The sequence below is a fragment of the Lissotriton vulgaris genome, chromosome 5 (assembly GCF_964263255.1).
Source record: "Lissotriton vulgaris chromosome 5, aLisVul1.2, whole genome shotgun sequence".
Classification (NCBI taxonomy): domain Eukaryota; kingdom Metazoa; phylum Chordata; class Amphibia; order Caudata; family Salamandridae; genus Lissotriton; species Lissotriton vulgaris.
Window position 1 is genome coordinate 861,720,307 of NC_141693.1, and position 15,300 is coordinate 861,735,606.

Consider the following 15,300-nt stretch of genomic DNA (forward strand, 5'->3'; position numbering starts at 1 on the left):
CACGCACAAGGATGCCCGCCCCCCGGGAGCCCGAAGAGAACCCAGAGTGGGCAACCATTTTGTAACCCTTACGATTCAGGGCCCTACAGGAGTTTCCCACCAAGTGCGTCTCTTGCAAAAGTACAACATCAGGCATGTGCCTCTTTATCAATTGAATTACCACCCCTCTCTTAACTCGGTCACCTAGTCCATTGACATTCCAGTTAAGCACTTTCAATTTCCTACCCCCCATCATCCAACATCCCGCCCCACCCAACTCCATCCAGCTCAAGTAGCAGTTGCATATGAAAACACACGACCCATTGCCTCAAGAAAGAGAAAGAGATAGAACAAACAAACAATAGAACTTGCATAGTTGCACCCCCCACCCTGCACCCCTGCATATGACTAAGAAGCCCCCCCAACCAGCAGTGTGCCTGTCGCCCCATAACTACTCTACAAGAAGAAACCCAGAGGAGTAAGGAATCACCGCGAACACCCCCCGCCACCCTCCATGAACTGACAGGAGAGGTAATACGGCATCTAAAAGCCACATTCGATAGTCAATAGAGGCAAATATTACAGGCGAGGAATCACCCACTATAGAGCCAAGTCTCATAGGTCCGGGCCGCCAGCAGCGCCGCCTTCATGGTCTTCCTGTGCGTCTCGGCGCGTCGATAAAGTGTCCAGCCAGTCACTTACATTTTCAGCAAAGTCAAAGAAAAGGGCACGACCCTCGTGCTCGATCCGGAGCTTGGCAGGGAACATCATGGAATACTTGAGTCCCAGGTCCCGTAGTCTTCGTTTCACCCCCGCGTAGCTCTGGCGCTGTCGCTGAACCGACCTGGTGAAGTCCGGATAGAAATGGACATCGGCATTCTGGAATTTAAGCGGTCCATGTCGTCTGGAAGCCTGCAGGACCGCATCTCTGTCGCGGTAGTTGAGCAGCCGGGCTACGATGGGTCTGGGTGCTACGCCCGACTTCGGCGGGCCACCCGGCACTCGGTGGGCACGCTCCACCGAGAAAAAATTGCTAAGGCCAGGCGGCGCCAGATGAGTTTTGATCAGGTCTTCCACGAGGAGGTCCGTCGCCGCCTCCTCCGAACCCTCCGGTACACCGACAATGCGGACGTTCTGCCGCCTGGCACGGCTCTCAAAGTCATCCAGCCGCCTTGCAAATTGCTCCGCTGACCTCTGCAGGTTCCGGACTTCAGTTTGTAAGTCCGAGACGTCCCCCGTCAGACTGGACGTCTTGATGTCCAGATTCTTGACTCGGTCATTAGTTTTACCCAGGTCGGCTCTAATGAGAGTCAGATCAACGGCCATGCCATCCACCTTATGCGTAAGGACTTCATGCTGTTGCTGCATGTCCGCCCGGAAACTTGTAATGGCCCCCAAAATGTCACTCAAAGTGGGCTCAGAGCCGTCCGGCAAGCCCGAGTGCGGGATGTCCTTGGCAGAGGTCCCAGTAACAGGCGGCGTCTTTGGTTGAGTATAGCGCTCAATCCTGTTCTGTTGTTGCTGTGATTTGCCGCGGACGCCTCTATTCGATGTCTTATCGGGGTCCCCCTTGCCCGCCATATTAGGTCCAAGAGAACAAAGGGCTATGCCAGGCAAGTCCGAGCCCAGGGAGCCGGGGATTCGTCCGGGACAGAGCGTAGAATGCCGGCACAGGATCGCTCCGCTGTCCAGTACTCCTCGCCGCTGATGAGGGCAGGCAGGCACTCCGCAGATCGGCAGTGCGTAGTGGCGGAGTCCGGAGAGACAATGGCACTGAGCTGGCACGGAGTCCCACTCGACGTAGCTCAGCGTAGGAGACACCGATTTGGGATCTGAAAACGGTTCTCGCCTCAGTGGACCATCAGCAACAAGTATCCACCCACGTGGATCAGGATTACGGGCAGGATGGTTGCGGAGGATCGGAAGGTCCGCGGAGCTCCGAGCTTACGCGGCCATCTTGGTTGCCCGCGAAGCTCCTCCCCCGAGTAAGTGATTTTTGATTTTTGATTCCAGTTCGTCATGTGGGATAAGGTGAAGGTTGCGAGTAGGTTTCATAGGTAAGGTGATCACAGTGGAAGGGCTTGGAGTAGGGCTATTCAGGGTGAAAAGGATAAGGTGGTGATCAGACCAGTCTACAGGGAGTATATTGGAGAGAGAGGCCAGATCCTTGCTTGTCAAAATCGCATCAAGGGTGGCGCCTTTAGAGTCATTCGGAGCATGGCATAGTTGGGTCAAGTCAGTGATGTCTAGGGCTTCGTTAAATAGGATGACAGCAGGGTCATTATTTCTGTTCCAATGGATGTTGTAAACACCAAGGAAAAGATTTTTGGAATGGGGGAGAGATGCTTGAATGATATGATCAGTCATCTCTTCAGTAAAGGGGAGGCAATTTCCAGGGGGGTGATAAATAGTGTGTAGCCGAGTTGTGGGAAAACCAGGAAAAGTGAGGTCAGCGCAAAGGTATTCAAAGGACGATGGGTCTTGGAGCTGAACAAGTGAGATGTCAAGTTCATCTTTAAAGATTATGGCCAGGCCTCCTCCTATTTGATCGATTCTATCTTTCTTAATGATAGAGTAGCCTGGTGGAATGAGCAAGTCGAGGATAGGAGTGGAGTGGGCTTTGAGCCATGTTTCAGTAAGGAATGTGATGTCAATGTTTTCGTTAAGGATGGTTTCCGCAATCTCAATTGCATGGCAGGAGGCGGATCTGCAGTTTATCAACATGCAGCAGAGGGGAGAGGGGACAGGTAAAGGGGTGGATGGACAGGGGGGGATAGGTCTAAGTAGTTGTGGGGGTCTGGGAGCGGTCGGAAGCGAGGAGGGTCTATTCGTTCCTAAGAGAACTGGAATAGTGGAATGACTGGTAGGGGGGATAGAGGGTGAAGCAGAGAAAGGGGCAGGAGAGACAAGTCTAAGAAGTTGGGGGGTCTGGGAGAGGTCAGAAGCGGGGGGGAGTCGGTTCGTTCCTAAGAGAACTGGAATAGTGGATTGATTGGTAGGGGGGATAGTGGATGAGGCAGAGGCAGGAGAGACAGGGGGGTTCCCAGATAGGTGGGGTTCCCAGATAGGTTAGCTCCCGGGGTTATAGAGCAAAAATCACTTTGAGGAGGGGAGGTCGAGTTGATCTTGCAGGGTGGGGTGCTTAAGGAGGGTTCAGTGTGTTTATATAAATGTACATGTAAATGTAGGAGGGGAGTGTCGGTATTGGTGAAACGAATAGGAGGTTTGTAAGTGGGTGGATTGAGATGAGTGTCGATGAGCGACGGTAGGGCGTGTTGTGATGTGGTCGATGTGTGGCTAAGATCCGAGGAGATGATGAGTACAGGCCTCAGCCAGGCCTGTGAATGCAAAGGGTTCGCCCTTCTGTGCACGGAGTCCTCAGACTACACAAAGAAATTGGCACGGAAACTGGAAATACAAAGACATAGTTTAATAAACCTTTCAAGGTGGTACTACAGCACACACAACACTCTACAGCATTGAACAAGGTAGCACAAAGAACTCAGACATGCGGTCCCCTTTTATATACCAAAGAAGGGGCTCATAAGTAGGCGGTTACAGCTCAAAACATGATTTACGACCATATATGGACATTTCTTGAACATGATCGATACATGGGTGGGTTAACGGTTCTTGAGACCTGCCGGAATGCACATTCCAATCTACGCTAATCAGAGACAGATGTGACTCCTACTGAGCATGCGCTAGACGCACAAGGAACAATTTATAGCCAGTTGCTGGGCAGACTCCAGGGGTGATAATCAATGAGGTAGGACTCGCCTTGTGGCGAGCACATAGCAATGCATGGCACACAAGATGGATGCCAGAAAACAAAATGGAGTCTGGCCGTATTTCAAGTATGGGCGGGAAAACTAGAACGAAGACATGATAGCATGTCTTCAGCGAATGCTTAATACTATCGCTGTTTTATTTACAACAGAGAGGGATTTAACAAGGATTGAGATATCGTTTCTGAGAGAGGAGAATTCTAAAACGAGGGATGAAAGGAGAAGTTCAACCGTAAGGAATAATTGAGTAGGAATTGATGGGAAAGGTGTATCAGTAGTTTTTGGGAGGTTAGAGATGTTGTATTTTTAGGTTCTAGCCTATATCCGTGTAAATTGTCACATTTGATGGTTTTTTTTGCATTGTCTAAACGTAACTATATTCCCCTTTTCGTTTATATTTTAGCTTTTTGTACTTTATGTATGATACGTCCCTTTTTCATTTTATCTGTTTTATTTTAGATGTTGTATTTTAGGTTTTAGCTTATATCCATTTTGAATTTTCACATTTGCTGTTATTTGTGCATTATCTAAACGTAACTATTTTCTCCCTTTTCCTACCTCCTCCTTCTATTCCTTGGCGGCCCATTTTTGACATTGCCTTTTATATTTGTTTTGTATACTCTACCCCTCCTCAAGGTGTCCCTCTGTCTGGCTCACCCATTCCCCTCACTTTTTGAATCTGCTTTGACTTAACTCTCTCTACCCCCCATTCCGCTTTTGTATAGTTTTGTTTAGTTGGTTTGTACGGTCTAATCTGTTTGTCTCCTACTTTCTCTCCCGATACCCCTAATCATGCCTCCCCGCTCACCTCCATCCATTTTCTCAGCCTCACACATCTGTAAACTCAGCCCCAACTCTTGGTCTATCCTCTACCCCTCCTATCTTTCGAAACACGGTAAGAAGAATTTCAAGCACAAACTTCCCTGTCTCCACCCAGAGACCTTATTTGCCGATCACCACAATAGCCTTAACTCCTCCATCATCACCAACTACATCTTCTTCACCAAACGCACCTCGAAATGGAAAAGCTTGTTCCTCCGACACCTCCCTATCACAAATTCCCGCAATATCCCATACGGTCTGAAACTCCCCCCCCTCCTTTCCGTGCGCAATCGATATCTCCATCTTCAAGTCTGGAAACATTCTCATCCAAGCATCTGAAAATCATCTCCACATCTTTGAATCCTACTTCTGCTCGCTCACACAATTCCTCACACACGACCACAATCCTTCCATCTCTCCTCCTGAACCCTTTAACCCAACTCCTTCCATCTTATCCCTTGCCCCCTTGTCGCCTCCCTCTGACTTACCCCATCCCTCAGTTCCTTGTTCACCCATCATCTCCCCTACCCGCCTATCTCCTCTCCCTAACTTATACACCCCCTCTTATACACCCCACATCGTTACTCTTACCCAACAGCATTCTACATCCCCTGCCTCCCTCTCCCCAATCCCACGATCCTTCCACCTCTCCTCCTGAACCCCTAAACCCATCTCCTTCAATCTTATCCATTGCCCCCTGTCCCCTCCCTCGGACTTACCCCATCCCTCATTTCCTCCTTCACCCATCATCCCCCTACCCCTTATCTCCTCTCCCTAACTTACCCACCCCCTCTTGTGCACCCTGCATCGTTACCCTTACCCAACAGCTTTTAACATCCCTTGCCTCCATCTCCCTTACAAACATTGATTCCCTTCACCCTCTCCCACCGCTATCCCCTCTCACTATCTCACACTCCCATTCCCCAAATCAAGTTGATTACTCCCAATCTCTACTTAACTCACTCGCTCTCAACATTATTACCTGTTACAACACACTCGTTTCCCTATCCCCTAATATCTCCCAATCCCTTAATGTCTCCCAGTCCTACAAGGTACATGTCCCCCTTTCTTCCCTTTCTTCCCCCTCCACCCATGACTCTCCCACCCCATTGATTGATTCCTCTGAACTGCCCAACTCCCCTAATACTCCCACGCCTACTCAGGCTACCTTCTTAACCCTGAATTCCCTATGCTTGGATACACGCTCCCCTCCTGTTGATCTCCTCCTGAACAATCCCCCCCTTTCCTCCACCCCATACAACGCCTCAGCGATGCCTCTTGCCTCCCCCACCTACCCCCCTATATCCCCGTTCAAATTACCTTCTCTCTTCTATTCCCCCCTCCCTCTCACTCCCACTCCCCCTCACCCTCTGTTGCCCTTCATACTCTCCCCCCTTGATTAACCAGCCCCCACACCTCCCCTACACCCCCCTTAACCCCCACCGATACCCCCTGCTCACACTCCCTCATTCGGCCTAATATCCCACAATACATTAGACTCGCCAACCCCTACTATCTCTCCACCTCATGTAACTATATGCTACCTCCTATATACCCCCTACCCCCAAAAATGATCTTCCCACCCAACTTAATTCCCCCCTCATCCCTCCTCCAGGATTTCCCCCCATTCCTCCCATGACCATCCCCCCCATCGTTAACCCTTACCTCTCTAACCTCCCAAAAACTACTGATACACCTTTCCCATCAATTCCTACTCAGTTACTCCTTAAGGTCGAACTTCTCCTTTCATCCCTCGGTTTAGAATTCTCCTCGCATGTTGTGAGGCCTTCTCTGCCATGGAGAGCTCTGCATAACGGAAATAGGAGCAGTCGTACAAATCACCGGACCTTCCTGCCTGTAAACTGGTTCAGTTTTCCAGTCTTATTACCGGGAATGTTACTGAATATAGACTAAACATAAAAATAGGTTTAAGCGGTGGAAGAAATCTGTGCCCATATCTTTATATTTATTTTCATGAATAGGCCCTTCTTTTTTTTTTTATTGAACAACTATATCGTTTCATCCCTCTATAGTGGATACACTGGTTGAAATACCTGAGATGCAATTCAAAATTGCTACAGATTACACATAGATCTCTTTAAGTGGCATATTAATAGCATCCATATACATTTATATATCACGTGCATTAAACTGAATTGATAGAATAGTTTTTGCCTGCTGTTAAAACATAACATTTCTTTTGTTCGGTATATTTTTAAATAATGCTGCAATTATGCAGGACCTCTAATCACTGAGAAAATTTAATAAACTTCTATTTGCATGTTTGTTTCAATTTCGTACAAAAAAACTCCTTTTCAAACCAAAATGCTTCTTCCGTAGCACTGTCTTTGCCTTTATTTCGCCCTTGGATGGAATCTTATCCTGCCTTTTATTGTAATAACAGTAGTGCATGGCGCTCAACTGTTTGCTTGTGAAGGATCTGCTGTGACAGCAACTGTTGTCCTTGCTGCAATTTCACAACTGTCCCATAGACATTTTAAGCACATCAAATAAGTGGCCATTATTGTTGAGACGAGGCCATTACCCAGAGAGTGCCGGGCCGCACCTGTCACAGGAAAAGTGAGAGAATGATAACACTGGTCTCCGAAAACAATAAAAAACAAACAGAAGCTCAGCAAATGAGCAAATGTATAAATGTCCTTGCAAGAACAAGAGAAATACGTGTAATAAGTTCTAGCGTGCACGGCGACATCACCAGCCCATTCGGTCCTCCACTCTGAAACTGACAGGTGGAGGGGCGGAAGCCTTTTCAGACAAAGTTGCATTTCACAGCCATCCTTTTGGAGTCCCAAAGTAGGGCGAGATTTAAAATTTTTGGCATGCGAGGTCATTGACATGAAACATTTTCGGGGAAGGATTAGAGATTGTGTGATCCCTTTAAAGTTTATGGGGAGTAGGGGGTATTTCACTTGGTTGAAGGATAAAGATGAGTTACCTTTCCAAATCGTTTCATGGAGAGGTATGAGCCACCACTTTTGATTGGCAATGGAGACACATGTTTCCGCTCGAGTCGCCAGTAGGAAACACTATAACATGCTACTTAAGCCTTCATTTTTAGTTCTTGCCTAAGACAGCGCATGTGCTGCATGCACTCTCTTTTGCTAAGGATATTGTTTAACATAAAGCACTTGACACTTGACCATTGCTTACCATTGGTTGGCTTCATTGCCACTCTTCTTCGCTGCCCCCTAATTGGCCACTGCGTGCCAGGCTTTGTTTCCTTTTCTTTCTATGGAGCATGGACCAAGCACAGATTGATTCAGCTTAATAGTGTGCTGACCATGCTGTGATTGAGGTATGCATTTCAGGACACTTCCTCAGCTTTCAGTTCTCATACAGCTTTCTCCATTCGTTTCTGTTTATAAACACATTTTTTAACATTGTTTTTCTATGCATACATCTTTTACCTTACTCGTACAACTAAAATTAAATCACGTTGACAGGGGTTAGATTAAGCCATTATAATGTATAAATGTCACATTAACAACACATTGACACCTTCATTATGCTTGCCGCTCCATGCATAATTTTGTTGCCTTTCAGACAAGTATCCCCTTTATGTCTCATACCTTTGTGTTGAGCTTAAGTTTGGTTCAGTTTTAAGTTACTTACACCCACAACTTTGCTACTCTGTGTCACTCTATGCCACTCCACTCTACACTACTCCATTCTTTTCAATGCTGCTCAACTCTACACCACTCCACTCAGCATCATTCCTCTTCATGCCAAACCGCTCTATGTCACTCCGCATCACTCTATGCCATTCTACTCTACGCTAATCTACTCCACTCCATTCGACTCCACTCTGCTCTACTCTATACAATGCCACTATGTGGTACTCTATTCCACTCCACACAATGCCACTCTACGCTTGTCTGCTCTATGCCATTCCACTCTACGCCACTCCACTCCATTCAATGCCATTCTACTCTATGTCACTCCACTCTACGCAACACCACCCTATGCCACTCTACTCCACTATGCCGCTCCACTGTACACCACTACTCTACCCTGCTCAATATTACGCCGCTCCACTGTACATCAATACTCTACGGTACTCGATATCTCTCACCTCAATGCCGTTCTATGCCACTCCACTAATGACACTCCACTCCATTCCACTCTACTCTATGCCATTCCACTCAATGCCACTCCACTCTGCGCTACTCAACTCTACTCTATGCCACAAAATGCCACGCTGCTCTACCCCACTCCATTCTACTCTACCCTACTCTACGCTACTCTACTCTACACCACTCTTTTCTATGCCACTCTAGGCCACTATACTCTTCCCTGCTCTACGCCTCTCCATGCCACTCTACGCCATTCCATGCCACTCGACACCACTCCATGTCACTACATTTTATGACTCTATGCCACCTCAATTTATGCCACTTTATGCCCCTCTACACCCCTTTAAGCCACTCCATGTCACTCTACACAACTCTTAAGCCCACCCCCTCTACAGCACTACTTTTTGCAGTGGCACTCTGGATAGAAAATAATTGCCTAAAACTGGATTGAAATAAAACTGAGTTCCTGGTGTGGGTAAACAGCCTCAGATTTGGGGCTCACCAGTGGCGTAACAAAACTTGAGGTGGCCCCCCTGCAAAGTGCATGGAGGGGGGGCCCCCAAAGCTCTAGAGCCAGTCTGTAGCTCTCAGGCCTGACTGTGCACGGTACCTGGGGGGGCCCGCTGGAGCTAGGGCCCCTGCACCGCTTGGGCTATTGTTAAGCCACTGGGGCTCACTTTACAGGCCTGAAGCTCTAGGTCCCATTACATCCCCTAAACAGGTGGTGAAGAATCTGTATGTATATTTAGATTGCAATGTCAGGATAGAGTCTCAAATTCAAAGGGTTGCCGCCACATGTTTTTTGGTTACTTAAAAGTCTCAGTAAAATATTGGTGCACCTGTTAGTTCCTGCACAGAGAAATGTGGTGTAGGCCCTAATTACATTGCCTTTAGAGTAAGGCAACATGCTGTGCTTGAGTATCTCGAAGTCCCTCTTGAACAGATTGCAGATAGTGCAAAACGTGGCTGCTAGCTTACTTTGTCACATCCCTCGTCATACTTCAGTGCCCACTCACCTGTGTGAGCTACACTGGCTACCCATTGAAAAACCGATTCAGTTTAAGTCACTGTGTATTATGTATAAATCAATGCCCCAGAAGGCTCCTGATTTCATCAACAAGCACAATCTCCCCCTATACTCCCAAGCGTGCTTTACGTTCATGTAACCTGAGCCTTGCAGGTAGTCCTCCGGTGAAGTTAGCTGGGCCAAGAGGCCGGTCTTTTAGATATCTCGGCCCTAAGCGCTGGAATCTGCTTTCCCCTCGATCACCCCTGCGAAGTTCGAACTGCCACCTATCTTGAAGTTTCCTGTAAGAAACTCAGGACTTGGTACTTCTAACTGCTGTGGGTGCCTCTGTCCTCTCTGCATGTAACAAATTCAATACTACTACTAATAATAATAATGATGATGCGTTGAAATGTACTCATGGGTAGACCTGCTAAACATATGTGTGAGATGTTAAGATCCGATGCCACTTCTTAAGATGTCACTTCCTGTGAGGCCATGGGTTGTGATGCCACTTCCTGTGATGCCACCTGCTGTGATGTCAGGCAGCACGATGTTACATGCTGTGATGTCTCGCTCCATGATGTAGTTCTCGCTCCATGATGTACTTGCATACTGCCTAACTTGGTTAGTCGCCCAACTTCATTTTTAGGATTTATGCTATGGCACCGAATATAATTAAGTGATATTTTTAATTGGGCACGGAGACTGCACCCGATGGCGCTTAGTCTTGTGTGCCTTTTCTTCTTCATCCTCTTCTGAGTTGCCACCCTCAGAGCTCATCACAGCCCAACTGAAGTTGCTAAGGTCACTGGCGAGCCTTAATCCCATTACAGAAATGACGTCTAATCTTACAGCGATTTCAGCACTGCTGCAAAAGGGCATTGGTGGCGGAGAGGTGCATAAGAGTGAGAATGTGTGAGATAGAAACGAAGACTGTGTTGGGGGCGGGGGGGGGGCTAAATTATAGGGTATTTGCCACTGGAATGTTTACTGAAAGACCAATGCCTCTGAAATGGAGAGGGAATGTCCAAGAGCTTTATATGGAAGTTGTTATAATTTATGATTTATTTATCCTTGTTTATATCTATCTACCTATCTATTTATCTATCTATCTATCTATCTATATATATTGAGAGAGAGAGAGAGAGAGAGAGAGAGAATACAAGAAGTGGATTGGTGGGAGGGTGCAAAGTGGTTGAAACTGTAGAATACTGTGTATATTCACTCCTGCAAAAGCCCCCCTTGGCTGCAATGCGATGATTGTCCGATTCTGCCCAGCCCTGGCTAGCGACTGGAGCATCCTCATCCCACACCCTTGACCTATGCAGATGTGACCAGCATTTCCAGGTAATCTCTGCTACACAATGTGTCAAGTAGTCTGCTGCCGAGGGACCTTCCAAATGGTTTTTCCATTACAATGCCTTTCTATGGTTAGTGCAAGCTGGCCCAGGAGGTCAGTGTGTGAGGACCATCATTATTAATGCGAATAAATAAAATTGATGACGGGGCTTTGGAACTCATACATCCTTGCGCTCTAAGCAACACCTGGGGCTGTTTAAGCAGGGCACGTGGAAAGATTGTATGAAGAAAAGGATGCATATTGGCGATGCAGCCATATCACCACAAAACGTGCTGAGTCCTATCTGAAGAACACACGCAGATCCGCGTTCCAACGCAGCACCAGCAGCCTTGGCTAGGCTTGGGAAGAAGAAGAACAAGATATGTCCGGTGTTTATTCTGTGGAAAACTAATGTCTATTTTAAGGTCACTGATGCATCAGTTGGCACAGTTGATGACTGACTGTGATCTTCTATTAAAAACCTATTTGGTTTATTGTGAATTTATAAATCTATATTTTGTGTGCATGTTTATTCAATTTTTAAAGACATAGAAGCAATGTTGGATGAAAGTGAAATTTTATTGTATTTTTTTCAATGAAATGTGGTACACTGTCTGAATATTTTGCATGCATGTTTGTTTTTTTAAACGACCGAGTATAAACTTACAAAAAAAAGTACAAAACCAGAAGACAAGGCTTTTCGTGCTGGGCATCAAGAAGCTGGGGCAGCTCCTGACGCCAGATCTGATGAGCACAATCACTGTGAACAGACGGTAAGCCAGACTTTGGAACACATGGGCCAACTGTGCAAAGAGATCTGACCCTACGTAGAGACAGTGTGAGGACTTGGGGCTCCGTGAAAGTGAAGTGCATGTGAGCAGTGAGCACGTGGACAGAGTGTGCTGTACTGCAGGTGCACCAGAGCTGTGAGGAGCATAACATCACATGGAGAAGCACCCTGGGGTACTTGCGCTGCGATGCAAGCATAATATTGTGTGGTACTGTGTTGCTTTGTAGACCTCAGAATATGCTGAAGGATAAGTGCCTACAAGAAAAGTACCATCTGTTGCTTACTGTAGCTGTATCCTTTCTAAGCCTGGGCGCGTTCTGCTAGGTGGAACTCCACAAAATGACAATACAAATCTGCCAAGCTACACGGAGTTCCGCGAACAGCGGAGTGGGCTACTTCGTGCTGTTCGGACTGATTTTTAGTGTTGGGTGTTTGTCCCTTCGTGTAAAATCAGCACGAACAGCATCTCGCACAGTGCAAGAGTGCGCTGCTTCTTTCTGCGACTCGAACAGCAGCTTCATCAATGCGAATGGAAGGTTTCTCAGCACAAGCTGTAGCAACCATTCGTGACCACCTGCGTTGAGAAATCTTGGGATCACTGAAACAATATCGAGGTCAAGAATATCGAGTTACAAAAATATCGAGGTAAAAATATAGAATAACAAAATATCGACCGCCTATCGCCAAACAGGTAAGTACAAAAATATCGAATCAAAAATATTGATGTAAAAAATATAGTTAGGCAAAATATTGAATATTTTAAAATGCTTTAAATGATTTAAAAATTAATGAAATAATAAATATAATTAACTTAAATATACTTAAACTACTTAAATAATCTTAAAATGAATAAATAATTAATGTAAGTTAAAAAATGTGTTAATATATATATATATATATATATATATATATATATATATATATATATATATATATATATATATATATATATATATATATATATACATATATTTAAACGTAATATTAATAAAATATTTACAATATTTTTACCGTAGGATAGGGGAAAGTGTAAAATTTACTATAACCACTCCATTTAGTGCAACAGTAGAGAAAGCGTTGGATAGCGTTGGGGTAATAATACCTATTCCCACTCCAAAGAGTGCAACAGTAGGGAAAGCATTGGATAGCGTAGGGGTAAAAATTACTATTCCCACTCGAGAAAGTGCAACAGTAGGGAAAGCGTTGGATAGCGGGAGGGTTAAAATTACTATTTCCACTCCAGAGAGTGCAACAGTATAGAAAGCGTTGGATAGCGTAGGGGTAAAAATTACTATTCCCACTCCAGAGAGTGCAACATTATAGAAAGCGTTGGATAGCGTAGGGGTTAAATTTACTATTCCCACTCCAGAGAGTGCAACAGTAGGGAAAGCGTTGGATAGCGTAGGGGTAAAAATTATTGTTCCCACTCCAGTGAGTGCAACAGTAGGGAAAGCGTTGGATAGCGTAGGGGTAAAAATTACTATTCCCACTCCAAAGAGTGCAACAGTAGGGAAAGCGTTGGATAGCGGGAGGGTTAAAATTACTATTCCCACTCCAGAGAGTGCAATAGTAGGGAAAGCGTTGGATAGCGTAGGGGTAAAAATTACTATTGCCACTCCAAAGAGTGCAACAGTAGGGAAAGCATTGGAGAGCGTAATGGTAAAAATGACTATTCCCACTCCACAGAGTGCAACAGTAGGGAAAGCGTTGGATAGCGTAGGGGTAATAATTACTATTCCCACTCCAAAGAGTGCAACAGTAGGGAAAGCATTGGATAGCGTAGGGGTAAAAATTACTATTTCCACTCCAAAGAGTGCAACAGTAGGGAAAGCGTTGGATAGCGTAGGGGTAAAAATTACTATTCCCACTCCACAGAGTGCAACAGTAGGGAAAGCGTTGGATAGCGTAGGGGTAATAATTACTATTCCCACTCCAAAGAGTGCAACAGTAGGGAAAGCATTGGATAGCGTAGGGCTAAAAATTACTATTCCCACTCCAGAAAGTGCAATAGTAGGGAAAGCGTTGGATAGCGGGAGGGTTAAAATTACTATTTCCACTCCAGGGAGTGCAACAGTAGGGAAAGCGTTGGATAGGGTAGGGGTAAAAATTACTATTCCCACTCCAGAGAGTGCAACAGTATAGAAAGCGTTGGATAGCGTAGGGGTAAAAATTACTATTCCCATTCCAGAGAGTGCAACATTATAGAAAACGTTGGATAGCGTAGGGGTTAAATTTACTATTCCCACTCCAGAAAGTGCAACAGTAGGGAAAGCGTTGGATAGCGTAGGTGTAAAAATTATTGTTCCCACTCCAGTGAGTGCAACAGTAGGGAAAGCGTTGGATAGCGTAGGGGTGAAAATTACTATTCCCACTCCAAAGAGTGCAACAGTAGGGAAAGCGTTGGATAGCGGGAGGGTTAAAATTACTATTCCCACTCCAGAGAGTGCAACAGTAGGGAAAGCGTTGGATAGCGTAGGGGAAAAATTACTATTCCCACTCCAGAGAGTGCAACAGCATGGAAAGCGTTGGATAGCATAGGGGTAAAAATTACTATTCCCTTTCCAGAGAGTGCAACAGTAGGGAAAGCGTTGGATAGCGTAGGGGTAAAAATTACTATTCCCACTCCACAGAGTGCAACAGTAGGGAAAGCGTTGGATAGCGTAGGGGTAATAATTACTATTTCCACTCCAAAGACTGCAACAGTAGGGAAAGCATTGGATAGCGTAGTGGTAAAAATTACTATTCCCACTCCAGAAAGTGCAACAGTAGGGAAAGCGTTGGATAGTGGGAGGGTTAAAATTACTATTCCCACTCCAGAGAGTGCAACAGTAGGGAAAGTGTTGGATAGCGTAGGGGTAAAAATTACTATTCCCACTCCAGTGAGTGCAACAGTAAGGAAAGCGTTGGCTAGCGTAGGGGTAAAAATTACTATTCCCACTCCAAAGAGTGCAACAGTAGGGAAAGCGTTGGATAGCATAGGGGTAAAAATTACTATTCCCACTCCAAAGAGTGCAACAGCAGGGAAGCGTTGGATAGTGGGAGAGTTAAAATTAATATTCCCACTCCAAAGAGTGCAACAGTAGGGAAAGCGTTGAAGAGCGTAGGGGTAAAAATTACTATTCACACTCCAGAGAGTGCAACAGTAGAGAAAGTAAATGCTTCATATATGAATAAAAATAAATTAAATATTAATAGCAAATACAAATTAATTAAAAGTAATTAACATTTTTATATAATATAATAATTAATCAATTATAAATACAAAAGAAAATAATTATTGCAAATAATTACCTATTAATACAAATTATTTACCAATTAACAATTAATTAATGAACAATTAAAAAATTATTAAAAATTACAAGACAAAACCAATAAATAAATAACAATATTTATTTATTCACAATTAAATTACTTTCCACCCTATTCCCCTATAAACCCACAACCCTCGACAGAAAATAAATAATAAAATTAGCATAATT